The 12,503-nt window shown below is 42.2% G+C and overlaps 1 long non-coding RNA gene across 1 annotated transcript in view; it reads left to right on the forward strand.

Moving 5' to 3' along the window:
• Positions 1-963: 963 nt before the first annotated feature.
• Positions 964-12,503, forward strand: part of LOC307175782 — a 34,956-nt gene continuing 23,416 nt past the window's right edge. Inside the window, exon 1 of the long non-coding RNA XR_013824482.1 lies at positions 964-1,144. This is a non-coding gene — a long non-coding RNA (uncharacterized lncRNA). The remainder of the gene's footprint in view (positions 1,145-12,503) is intronic.

Below are 12,503 nucleotides of genomic sequence, written 5' to 3' on the forward strand. Positions count from 1 at the left end.
TTGTGGCAAGTGGGGGCCACTCTTCATCGCAGTGCGCGGGCCTCTCACTATCGCGGCCTCTCTTGTTGCGGAGCACAGGCTCCAGACGCACAGGCTCAGTAATTGTGGCTCACGGGCCCAGTTGCTCCGTGGCATGTGGGATCTTCCCAGACCAGAGCTGGAACCTGTGTCCCCTACGTTGGCAGGCAGATTCTCAACCACTGCGCCACCAGGGAAACCCAGAATTCTTAAGCCTCATTTCATTGGAATTATTGAATAGAATATATATTATTGGGATTAGGACCAATATGAGTTTGAAACTAACCTTTTCAGTTTAAAAAATTTTGATTCAGATTAAAAATTCAGTGTAATATTGGGCAAGTTCCTTGATCTTTTAGAGTCAGTTTCCTTCTCTGAAAGTGGTGACAATAATACCTTGCAGCCTTGTGGTGATGCCATCAATAAAAGGCTAGATACAGATGGCTTAGAACATAGTAGATGCTCAACAAAAACTGCCTATCATTGTTATTTCATCACCTGAGTTTGGAATGACACTGATTGTTCTTCAGGTCTCCAATAATCATCCTGATCTGGTTCTGGAGGGACTTAATGATTCCCTCCTAAACAAGTTCCATCTCTATTCTGCCAGGCACTTTGTAAATCAAGTTCTATAAGCCCTTGAAGGCTTCATGATCTCTGATGTGCATCAGCAATGCTGTGCAGGTATTTGGTGGTACTCAAAGGGAACAATGAATGATATCAGATCTTAAATTGAAGCTTGTGTTATGGCTCAGATGAGCTGGCCATTGTGACTTTTTAGCCCTACTTCTTCACCTTTTCCTGTATCCATGCCATTTGACATGTGACTTTGAAGTTCCCCTACTAAAGGAATGGAGCATATTTCCCTGTCACTTGATTTTGCGTTGGGCCGCGTGATTTGATTTGATCAATAGAAAAAGGTGGAAGTGATGGTGTGTCACTTCTTTTTAAAGAGGCCTTGTGTATTTCCACTCTCCTTTATGTATTCTACCATTGCTGTGAGGAGAACATGTCTAAATTAGCCCTCTGGCCCTAGGAGGATGACAGAAGACATGTGCAGCAGAGCCAACTCAGATGAACCATCCCAGTCAGACAGCCTTGCTGGTCCCAGACAACCCACAGATGTGTAAGTTAAACAAATGGTTAATGGTAAACACTAAGATATTGTGGTTATTTGTTACACAGCAATAGCAAGCCAATACAATTGCACTTCACCAAATGCTAGGAAAACGTTGAAAAATAATAGGAAATTCAGAAGCCACAATTATTTGAGGACTGATTGATCATGCATGGACAGGGTAGGGGTCAGGGAGATTAAGAAATGAAACAGTTAGGTATGTTACAGTGCAGCTAAACAGGGATGAGGAGGGAGTATATAAACCATCTGCAAGCATTTGAAACACAAATAGCAGGGCTGGGCTAAACAGTCTACTGAGCTCCAAGAGGAAAGACTTAGGAAAAAATGCACTAGTGCTGAGCCAACAAAAACTTAAGCTGGGCCCGGAAAAAGTCTTCCCGATAAGATCTGCATCACTTCTGCTCCTGAGGAAGGATTAGGGGCCCCCTTCCTTTCATAGTTTTAAATTTAACTGAAGAAGAAAGAAAAATATTGTGGAAATAACCTCTGGCCAACTGGATGGGGGCTAGAATCCACAGTTCAGCAAAGCTGAGCATCCAAATCTCATTACACAGATGGGCAGCTATCCTGTCCCCAGTGATCTTCCTGCTGTCTAATTACATCAGTCTGTGAATTTTAGACAACTTAAAAGAGGAAATATTAGAAATCATCTCTTGACCCAGAACAACCTCTCCTTTAAAACTAGATGTAAGGCACAAACAGACCTGACAAGGAGTCCAGGTTAATGCGCTTTGGGTCAGAAAGGAATTGAACTAAAGTCAGGTTGGCCTTTTAAAAGCTGGCATACAGCCTGGGACTATGGTTGGAGCACTGACGGCCAATACAGGCTGAGGCCTCATTGCTATCATTGCTAAAAATGCTCGGACAGGCTAGTAAATACTGGGCTGAGAGGGTTTTCTTTCTCTCTTTTTTTAAAAAAAATGTAACAGCAAGATTGTACATTTCGGGGGAAAGTAATTCTACGAGAAGTTCCTGTTCCTTGGATAAATACAGACTTTCAGTGCTCCAAATGGCCATTCCAATTTCTTCTTCAGGAAACACATTTTATTCTAAAAGACCCATTTAGAAGTCTCTCTTGCAATCTGGAGAGTCGAATAGTCTGTTGTTTATACAGAAATGGATTTTATGGGAGTGTTGACAGGGCTCTCTTGGTGGGAAGGAATTCACAGGAGGACAGGATGACATAATGTACCTTCTTGTCATTAGCCAAGAAGGAAGTGCTCTGTCTTTGGCTTTATCAGGGGCTGGGTCTGTGTGAATAGCTTCTCCTGGTATTTGTAATAATCTACCTCATAATGCTTTAAAAATAATTTGGATTGACTTCTGTTGACTTCTCACAAATGAATTCCTTCCAGCGTCTGGAAATAGGTAGGTGGGAGAGTTGGCACACTCTCCTTCCTAATGTTGATTTAATTAAAACGGTGTGGTTCCCTCTGGTTGTTTTCTCTGATCTTCTTCAGGATTAATTTTCTTGACTTTCATGAATTAATACAAAGAAATAGAACATTTAGAAAGTAGTTAGAGCAGTGTAATTCCTAGGGGTTAAATATTTTAGTAACAGCAGGGAAAGACTAGATTCTAGGCCAATTGGTAATGATTCTGGAATGTAGATTTACACATGTGTGGGAGAGCCTTTGCTATGTGAGTGATAGAACATGCGCCTATATTTGTATATATTGGAAATACTTTAATCTTCTGTTCTCATTTTTTAAACTGAAGTACAGTTGATTTACAAAATTGTGAACAAGTGGAGACAATCTCTACACTTTAAACAGTGACTACTTCAAAGTCACACGGTAGGTGAAAGAGTTGGAGGTTTCTGGAATTAGAAAAAATGTTCTTATCACAAATGGGATACACTTTTATGATAGAATCAAATGAGCAAAAAGAAGGACACTTAAATCATCCATAATCTCCCCGCCCAATGAGTGATGAAATCCACACGTGGCAGGGAAGACTTCCTCTCCCGGTGGTCTCCACCTCTATAGGCAAGAGGGAAGCAGGGTCCCGAGAACTCTGTAAACGCCCCTTCCACTTCCTTCCCTGCAACTCTCACAGCGTTAGCACCTCTCCCTGCCTTGAGATCAGCAGGATGACTACTCCTGGGATTACTTATCTCAGCTCACCCCTCATTCCCCAGGATATTAATGCCTGTAAGGCTCTGTGCACCCCCTTCTCTGACCTCAGCTCCCTACTCTCGCTCCCCAAATTTTCAAATCCGCTTTACTGTGCCCTCTGGAACTCAAGGTCAGTCATCAACCTTCTTTCTCCATCCTCTTCTCTGAAGTTTCCCTTTGCCATCTTGCTCTCACAAGTGAACTCTGTCTCCCCTGCCTTCCTCTCATGTGGTGGCTGCTTTCTTTGGTATACTCTTCACACCACAGAGCCTGGAGATGGGTTCCATCTCCTCCTGATGCTTCTCGCCATGTCCAGATCATTCTCCTTATCTTCTCCCTGAAATTCCTAGCTTTGCATTTCAATCAGTTTGTAACCGCTGTTTCTCCCGGGACAGACATCTTCCAACCCTACCTCCCTCTGTTCCTCATTCCTTAAAGCATGTTCAATGTCATGCTTCCTCTGAGGACTAGAAGCATTCACTATGTCTTGGGGTTTTCAACATCTGCATAAATAACTATTCCAGGACCCTCACCTCTCAGTTCGTTGGCTTCCTCTCCTCCAATGATCTTGTCCTCCACCCTGTCTCGGCCTCTACATCCTGGCCACACCCTAGACCTCACCATTACCAATGACTGCCATGTCTACATGCCAGTTTTTTGTTTTTTTTTTTTTTGCGGTACGCGGGCCTCTCACCGTTGTGGCCCCTCCCGCTGCGGAGCACAGGCTCCGGGCGCGCAGGCTCAGCGGCCATGGCTCACGGGCCCAGCCGCTCCGCGGCATGTGGGATCTTCCCGGACCGGGGCACGAACCCGTGTCCTTGCGTCGGCAGGCGGACTCTCAACCACTGTGCCACCAGGGAAGCCCTACATGCCAGTTTTAAGCAAACCACTCTGATGTTCTCTCTGCAGTTCACTCCCTCCGGTATCCCAGCGACACAACTTCTTCAGCATCACTGGCACCAACAGTCCATCGATCCTCCGTTTTCACCGTCTCTCACAGCCTCTTCATGTCCTCACCTCCCCCCTTACCGTACTTGGATTTCATGGTCCAAATGACATTACTCCCTCATATCTACTCTTTTTTTTTTTTTTTTTTTTGCTCGGGTCTCTCACCGCCGTGGCCTCTCCCGTTGCGGAGCACAGGCTCCAGATGCGCAGGCTCAGCGGCCATGGCTCACGGGCCCAGCCGCTCCGCGGCATGTGGGATCTTCCCGGACCGGGGCACGAACCCGCGTCTCCTGCATCGGCAGGCGGACTCTCAACCACTGCACCAGCAGGGAAGCCCCCTCATATCTACTCTTAATTTCCTTTCTTTTTCTCCCTTCATCATATTCTCTTGGCAAAACCCTGTTTAAATCCAAGTCTCCACTGATTCTGTGTCTGTTCAACTGAGCATGGCTGGTAAAGCTCATGATTATGCTGACTGGAGCCCTTTCCAATTTATGGCCACTAACCTCAAGTGGGCCTCTTTTGCTGCCTGGCAGTCTCACTACATTTCCTAGCTCATTTATACTCCTGCTCCCTGAGTGAGCTATTTCATATCTTTTTTTTTTTCTAGTTTGAAATATTTATTGCTGAATAACATACTAAGTGAAGGGGGGGTTTGCTGATGATAATGGAAGGCACTTTATGAATTTTCCCAGTTAATCTTCTTTTTTTTAAAATTAACATCTTTATTATAGTATAATTGCTTTAAAATGGTGTGTCAGTTTCTGCTTTATAACAAAGTGAATCAGTTATACATATACATATATCCCCATATCTCTTCCCTCTCACGTCTCCCTCCCTCCCACCCTCCGTATCCCACCCATCTAGGTGGTCACAAAGCACCGAGCTGATCTCCTTGTGCTATGTGGCTGCTTCCCACTAGCTATCTATTTTACCTTTGGTAGTGTATATATGTCCATGCCACTCTCTCACTTTGTCCCAGCTTACCCTTCCCCCTCCCCATATCCTTAAGTCCATTGTCTAGTAGGTCTGCATCTTTATTCCCGTCTTGCCCCTAGGTTCTTCTGACCATTTTCTTTCTTTCTTTTTCTTTTACACTCCATATATATGTGTTAGCTTACGGTATTTGTTTTTCTCTTTCTGACTTACTTCACTCTGTATGACAGATTCTACGTCCATCCACCTCACTACAAATAACTCAGTTTCATTTCTTTATATGGCTGAGTAATATTCCATTGTATATATGTGCCATATCTTCTTTATCCACTCATCTGTCGATGGACACTTAGGTTGTTTCCATCTCAGGGCTATTGTAAATAGAGCTGCAGTGAACATTGTGGTACATGACTGTTTTTGAATTATGGTTTTCTCAGGGTATATGCTCAGTAGTGGGATTGCTGGGTCATACGGTAGCTCTATTTGTAGTTTCTTAAGGAACCTCCATACTGTTCTCCATAGTGGCTGTATCAATCTACATTCCCACCAGCAGTGCAAGAGTGTTCCCTTTTCTCCACACCCTCTCCAACATTTATTGTTTCTAGATTTTTTGGTGATGGCCATTCTGACCGGTGTGAGATGATATCTCATTGTAGTTTTGATCTGCATTTCTCTAATGATTAATGATGTTGAGCATTCTTTCGTGTGTTTGTTGGCAATCTGTATATCTTCTTTGGAGAAATGTCTATTTAGGTCTTCTGCCCATTTTTGGATTGGGTTGTTTGTTTTTTTGTTATTGAGCTGCATGAGCTGCTTATAAATTTTGGAGATTAATCCTTTGTCAGTTGCTTCATTTGCAAATATTTTCTCCCATTTTGAGGGTAGTCTTTTTGTCTTGTTTATGGTTTCCTTTGCTGTGCAAAAGCTTTGAAGTTTCATTAGGTCCCATTTGTTTATTTTTGTTTTTATTTCCATTTCTCTAGGAGGTGGGTCAAGAAGGATCTTGCTGTGATTTATGTTTATCTTTATTTTAGTTTTTATTTCCATTTCTCTAGGAGGTGGGTCAAAAAGGATCTTGCTGTGATTTATGTCATAGAGTGTCTGCCTATGTTTTCCTCTAAGAGTTTGATAGTTTCTGGAATTCCAAGGATGGAATTTAGGTCTTTAATCCATTTAGGTCTTCAGTCCATTTTGAGCTTATTTTTGTGTATGGTGTTAGGGAGTGTTCTAATCTCATACTTTTACATGAACCTGTCCAGTTTTCCTAGCACCACTTATTGAAGAGGCTGTCTTTTCTCCACTGTATATTCTTGCCTCCTTTATCAAAGATAAGGTGACCATATGTGCGTGGGTTTATCTCTGGGGTTTCTGTCCTGTTCCATTGATCTATATTTCTGTTTTTGTGCCAGTACCATACTGTCTTGATTACTGTAGCTTTGTAGTATAGTCTGAAGTCAGGGAGCCTGATTCCTCCAGCTCCATTTTTCATTCTCAAGATTGCTTTGGCTATTCGGGGTCTGTTGTGTTTCCAAACAGATTGTTAAATTTTTTGTTCTAGTTCTGTGAAAAATGCCAGTGGTAGTTTGACAGGGATTGCATTGAATCTGTAGATTGCTTTGGGTAGTAGAGTCATTTTCACAATGTTGATTTTTCCAATCCAAGAACATGGTATATCTCTCCATCTATTTGTATCATCTTTAATTTCTTTCATCAGTGTCTTATAATTTTCTGCATACAGGTCTTTTGCCTCCTTAGGTAGGTTTTTTCCTAGGAAGGACTTTTAAAGCAGTCTGCCGAACAGGCAATAGCTTTTGCACTCCAAAGGATGGGCAGGAAATGAATCAGAGATTTGTCCCACTTTCTTTTCCCTGTCTTATATCCCAACAGGCTTTTTGCCCCTGTAAAAGTAAGTTTTGCCACTAATTTCTCTTTCTTTTTCTGGATTCTTCCTTTTGATTGATTCCTTTACTGTCCCCACTCTTTGACTTCTTTTTTTTTTCTTCTAGTTTTATTGAGATATAATTGGCATACAGCACTGTGTAAGTTAAGGTGTGCTGCATAATGATTTGACTTACACACATCATGAAATGATTATCACAGTAAGTTTAGGGAACATCCATCATCTCATATAGATACAATATTAAATAAATAGAAAAACATTTTTCCTTGTGATGAGAACTGTTAGGATTTACTCTCAACAAATTTCATATATAACATACAGCAGTGTTCATTATATTGATCATGTTGTACATTATATTCCTAGTTTATCTTATAACTGGGAGTCTGTACCTTTTGACTGTCTTCCTCCAATTCCCTTCCCCCCACCCCCTCCTCTGATAACCACAAATCTGATCTCTTTTTCTGTGAGTTTGTTTGTTTGTTTTCAAAGTATAATTGACCTACAACACTATGTTAGTTCTTGTTACACAACATGGTGATTCAATATTTCTATACATTTCAAAATGATCACCATGCTAAGTCTAGTTACAATATGTCACCATACAAAGATATTACATAGTTATTGACTATATTTCCCATACTGTACATTTCATACCAGTGACTCATTATTTTACAACTGGAAGTTTGTACCTCTTAATCTCCCTCACCTGTTTCTTTCCTTCCCACCCCCCCTCCCCTCTGGAAACCACCTATTTGTTCTCTGTATCTATAACTCTGTTTCTGTTTTGTTATCTTTATTCATTTGTTTTTTAGATTCCACATATAAGTGATAACACAGAGTATTTGTCTTTCTCTGTCTGACTTATTTCACTTAGCATAATACCTTCTAGGCCCATCCATGTTGTTGCAAATGGTAAGATTTCATTCTTTTTGATAGCCTAGTAATATTCCATTGTATACATACACCCTATCTTCTTTATCTGTTCACCTATGGATGGGCACTTAGGTTGCTTCCATGTCTTGGTATTGTAAATAATACTGTAATGGACATAGAGGTGGATATATCTTTTTTAATTAGTGTTTTTATTTTCTTTGGATAAATACCCAGAAACAGAATTGCTGGATCATACAGTAGTTCTATTTTTAATTTTTTTGAGGAATCTCCATGCTGTTTTCCATGGCAGCTGCACCAATTTACAGTCCCACCAACAGTGCATGAGGATTCCTTTTTCTCCACATTCTCACTAACATTTGGTATTTGTGGTCTTTTTGATGATAGCCATTCTGACAGGTGTGCTTTCCATTTCCATTTCCCTGATGATTAGTGATGTTGAACACCTTTTCATGTGCCTGTTGGCTATCTGTACATCTATTTTGGAAAAATGTCTATTCAGGATCTCTGCCCATTTCAAAAATTGGGTTGTTTATTTTTTGATGTTGAATTGTATGAATTCTTTGCATATTTTGGGTATTAACCCCATATTGGATATATCATTTGCAAATATCTTTTCTCTTTCAGTAGGCGGCCTTTTCATTTTGTCGATGGTTTCCTTCACTGTGCAAAGCTTTGTAGTCTGATAATCCCGTTTGCTTATTTTTGCTTTTGTTTCTCTTGCCCATGGCAACATATCTAAAAATACATTACTAAGACTAATGTCAAAGAGCTTACTGTCTATGTTTTCTTTTTTTTCTTTTTCTGTATGCGGGCCTCTCACTGTTGTGGCCTCTCCCGTTGCGGAGCACAGGCTCCAGATGCGCAGACTCAGCGGCCATGGCTCACGGGCCCAGCCAGTCCGTGGCATGTGGGATCTTCCCAGATTGGGGCACGAACCCGTGTCCCCTGCATCGGCAGGCAGACTCTCAACCACTGCGCCACCAGGGAAGCCCCTGTCTATGTTTTCTTCTAGAAGTTTTATGGTTTTAGGTCTTACATTTAAGTCTTTAATTCATTTTGAGTTTATTTTTGTGCATGGGATGAGAGAGTAATCCAGTTTGATTCTTTTGCATGTTGCTGTCCAGTCTGATTTCTTTTCTTTCCTCTTGCATTGCTCTCTTTTCTTCTTTTTTAAAAATTTATTTATTTTTGGCTGCATCGTGTCTTCGTTGCTGCGCATGGGCTTTCTCTAGTTGCAGCGAGCGGAGGCTATTCTTCATTGTGGTGCACGTGCTTCTCATTGCAGTGGCTTCTCTTGTTGTGGAGCACCGGCTCTAGGCGCGTGGGCTTCAGTAGATGAGGCGCGTGGGCTTCAGTAGATGTGGCACGTGGGCTTAGTTGCTCTGCATTATGTGGGATCTTCCCGGACCAGGGCTCGAACCTGCGTCCCCTGCATTGGCAGGTGGATTCTTAACCACTGCGCCACCAGGGAAGTCCCTTGCATTGCTTTCTGAATTGTCTTAGGCTTATACCCACAAAGGGCTGATGGATTGACTTGCACCTCACATCTGTATTGAATCTTACGGGCTTGCTCCAGGTAAAGAGGGTCTTTCTCACAATAACCATACACCTCCCACCACAAACTGATAAGACCATAGCTCTTGATTCTAATTCTTTGAGCTGCATCGGGTCAGAGAGGCATCATAAGTGTGGCATAAGCTGTTGCTTTGACCAAGAACTTTCACGTTTGATTGGTCCCGGTTTTCCTGTACTGTCTGTACTGACGGGGAACAGCCTGGACTACATTTTCAGGCTTCTCAAAGTGAAGAAATGGACCTAAACTAACAAGATGAAATTGAACAGGGATGTATGTATATGAAGGGGATTGGAATATGGCATCCCAAAATATGCCACTTTGGCATAAGGATTACTATGAGATGAAGGCAATTAAGAAACAGCAGAGGCAGGAGGAGTTTTCTGCCCCTCTCTGTCTAAAAGCAGGGCATAAATTTCCCTTTCATAAAGTTAACATAAATTTCCATTTGTAAAGGTGTCTCCCTCTTCCGTATCAGGAAGAGAATGACTCTTAATCACTCTAGACAACTCTTGTCACTGGAGAGTGTCGTGGTCCGAGCGTGGGTTGGAAGAAGAATTTCCAGACGTGAAGTATTTTGGAAAAGAGTGAGTTTACTGAGAGCAAAGAGCAGAGCAGAGTTAATGAGGGCGCTGCAAGTACAGCGGGCTGACTTCCTGATAGACCAGGGAGAGCTGACCCCCTTTGTGGGCTAGTAGCACTTTTATAGCCTCAAGACAAAGAAAATCCCAGCTGGCAGGATGGCATTAGGTGATTGGTCAGGATGCTACAGGGTTACTACATGGTGATTATTTTGCCTAAGATGGAGTCAGGGGGCTGTCCGGTTTAGATTAGGAGAGCCCATGGCAAGAGTTGCCATGTGTCCTTGATGTAGGTTGTCGTTGATGTAGGGCTCCACAGAGAGGGCACCAACTTGAGGCTGCATACAAACCTTACTAAACAACACTTATCCACCATTGGTTTCCTCATATATTTTCCTTCACACAATTTACCACCCCTAGGCTGCCCTTTTTTTGTCTAGTCACTTCTCTGCAATTTACCACCCTTTGTTAAAATTGTATATAAGCTTCAAAGTCTAAATGCTTCTTCGGGTTTTTCACTTCCTTTCTGTGACCCTCTTCCCCACCCCATGCTTGTAAAATTAAAAAATTGACATCAATAAAATAGAAATGCTTTTTTTCCTGTTAATCTGCCTTTTGTCATTTTAATTCAAATGCCCCAGCTGATACCTAAGAGGGTAGAGGAAAAGTTTTTTTCCTTCTCTACATATGTAATGTTCTGAACAAGGAGCCAAAAAATTTGCTACATGAATTCAGTGGCTTAGCTTGCGTCAGGGGCAAGGAAAAAAAAACTAGTCAACAGTAATATCAGTGTTATTCAGAAGTTTTCTTTGCAGTTCCCCATACAAGTTAATGTCCATCTTAGCCTAGACTAACATAAATAGCTTTAAGAGGGATCCGTATGAGCTAGAGCTTATTACAAAGACCAAGATATTTTTTTTTTTTCAAGATAGAGAATGGCCTGTGTACTAGATTAATTGCAAAAATGTCCCCAATCTTTCAACCTCCTCCCAGTTTCCATATAGTTTTCAATTTGAACATGCAATTTCTTCCATCAAGAGGTGAAGTCTATTTCTTCACCTCTTGAATCAAGCCTTGTAATGTTCTTTGGACTGTTTAGAAAGTGGCAGAAATGATGGTGAAACAGTTCTGAGCCTAGACTTTGTGAGCCCTTGCACATTTCCATGCTTTCTCTTGGAATCATGCCTCTACCAAGTGAACAAGTCCAGGCTAGCCTGCCCAAAGATGAGAAACACATGGCCTAGTCACACCCATCACCCCAGTTAAGAGTCAGCCAACTGCTTCACATGAGAAGGGACTATTGTAGACCAGCCAGTCCCCAGCTGACCTGGCAGTTGGCTGAAGATACATATATGAGTTCTAGATAAGAACCATCAGTTGACCTGTAGACTCGTGAGCTATAGTAAATGGTTGTTTTTAAAACCACAAGTGTTGGTTTGTTACACAGCAATAGCTAACTGATACAGCGTTGAAAGCACATCTTATAAAGAATTTTTAAAGCAACTAATGATTTTATACTTGTAGAAGAGAAGAGTTATTAGGAGGGCATGACAGCCCTGGAGACTGTGATGCCATAGACACCTACAGGAACCTAAAGGCCGGAAGACTATGGTAGCCAGCAGACTTGACTAATGACAGAGCAAAGAAAAGTGACTGCCTAGGGAGTGGCCTGCCCTCCCAGTCTGTAGGAACAAAGGATGCGTATTTCTGATAAATCCAGTGTGAATTACAGCCTGGAGCAAGTTTACAGAAACTCTGCTTGAGAGGGTAGCTTGGAGGGTGTTAGGATCCTAAGGTGTTAGGGTGCTGAGGGATGGTAATTAAGTGGCTGGCTGGAGGGAGTATCAGCTGTGTTAAGGGGATTGTGTGAGAGATCATGAGGGAAGTCTCTGCTGAACCCACCAATACATCATAAACAAGAGTCCAAATGGCACCAAGGCCAAAACACAGTAGTACCTCTCAGGTAAGCTCTGTCCCTGCCCTTTACTATCCCTCCTCCTACTCTTCAACTCTGTGGGGGAGAGTCCACCTGGTGCGTGGAGGATGAGGGGTGGATGTGCTAGACAGGTAAATACAACGCAGAGAACTAAGCACTGTTTGATCATGGCAGGGCAGGTAAACACTATAGAATAAGTGACCACGTCTTTCCCCCACTGCTCCCTTCCAGCCTGAGCTGGCAGAGGGGAGAAATCTGAACTTCAAAGAAAGGCTGCAGCATTGTCTACTACACAGGAATAGGCACCTACCAAAATGAAGTTACTTGTGACTAGAAGTGATTGGAGGACTCTGTATTATCTAAGAATTTGCAGATAAGATACAGGCTTCCTCAAGATCACATCTATGGGAAGGGGGACAACCAGCTGTAACTTAGGAGTCTTCCTTATTTGGTTATTCCATA

The sequence above is a fragment of the Stenella coeruleoalba genome, assembly GCF_951394435.1.
Source record: "Stenella coeruleoalba genome assembly, chromosome: 17".
NCBI classification, from domain to species: domain Eukaryota; kingdom Metazoa; phylum Chordata; class Mammalia; order Artiodactyla; family Delphinidae; genus Stenella; species Stenella coeruleoalba.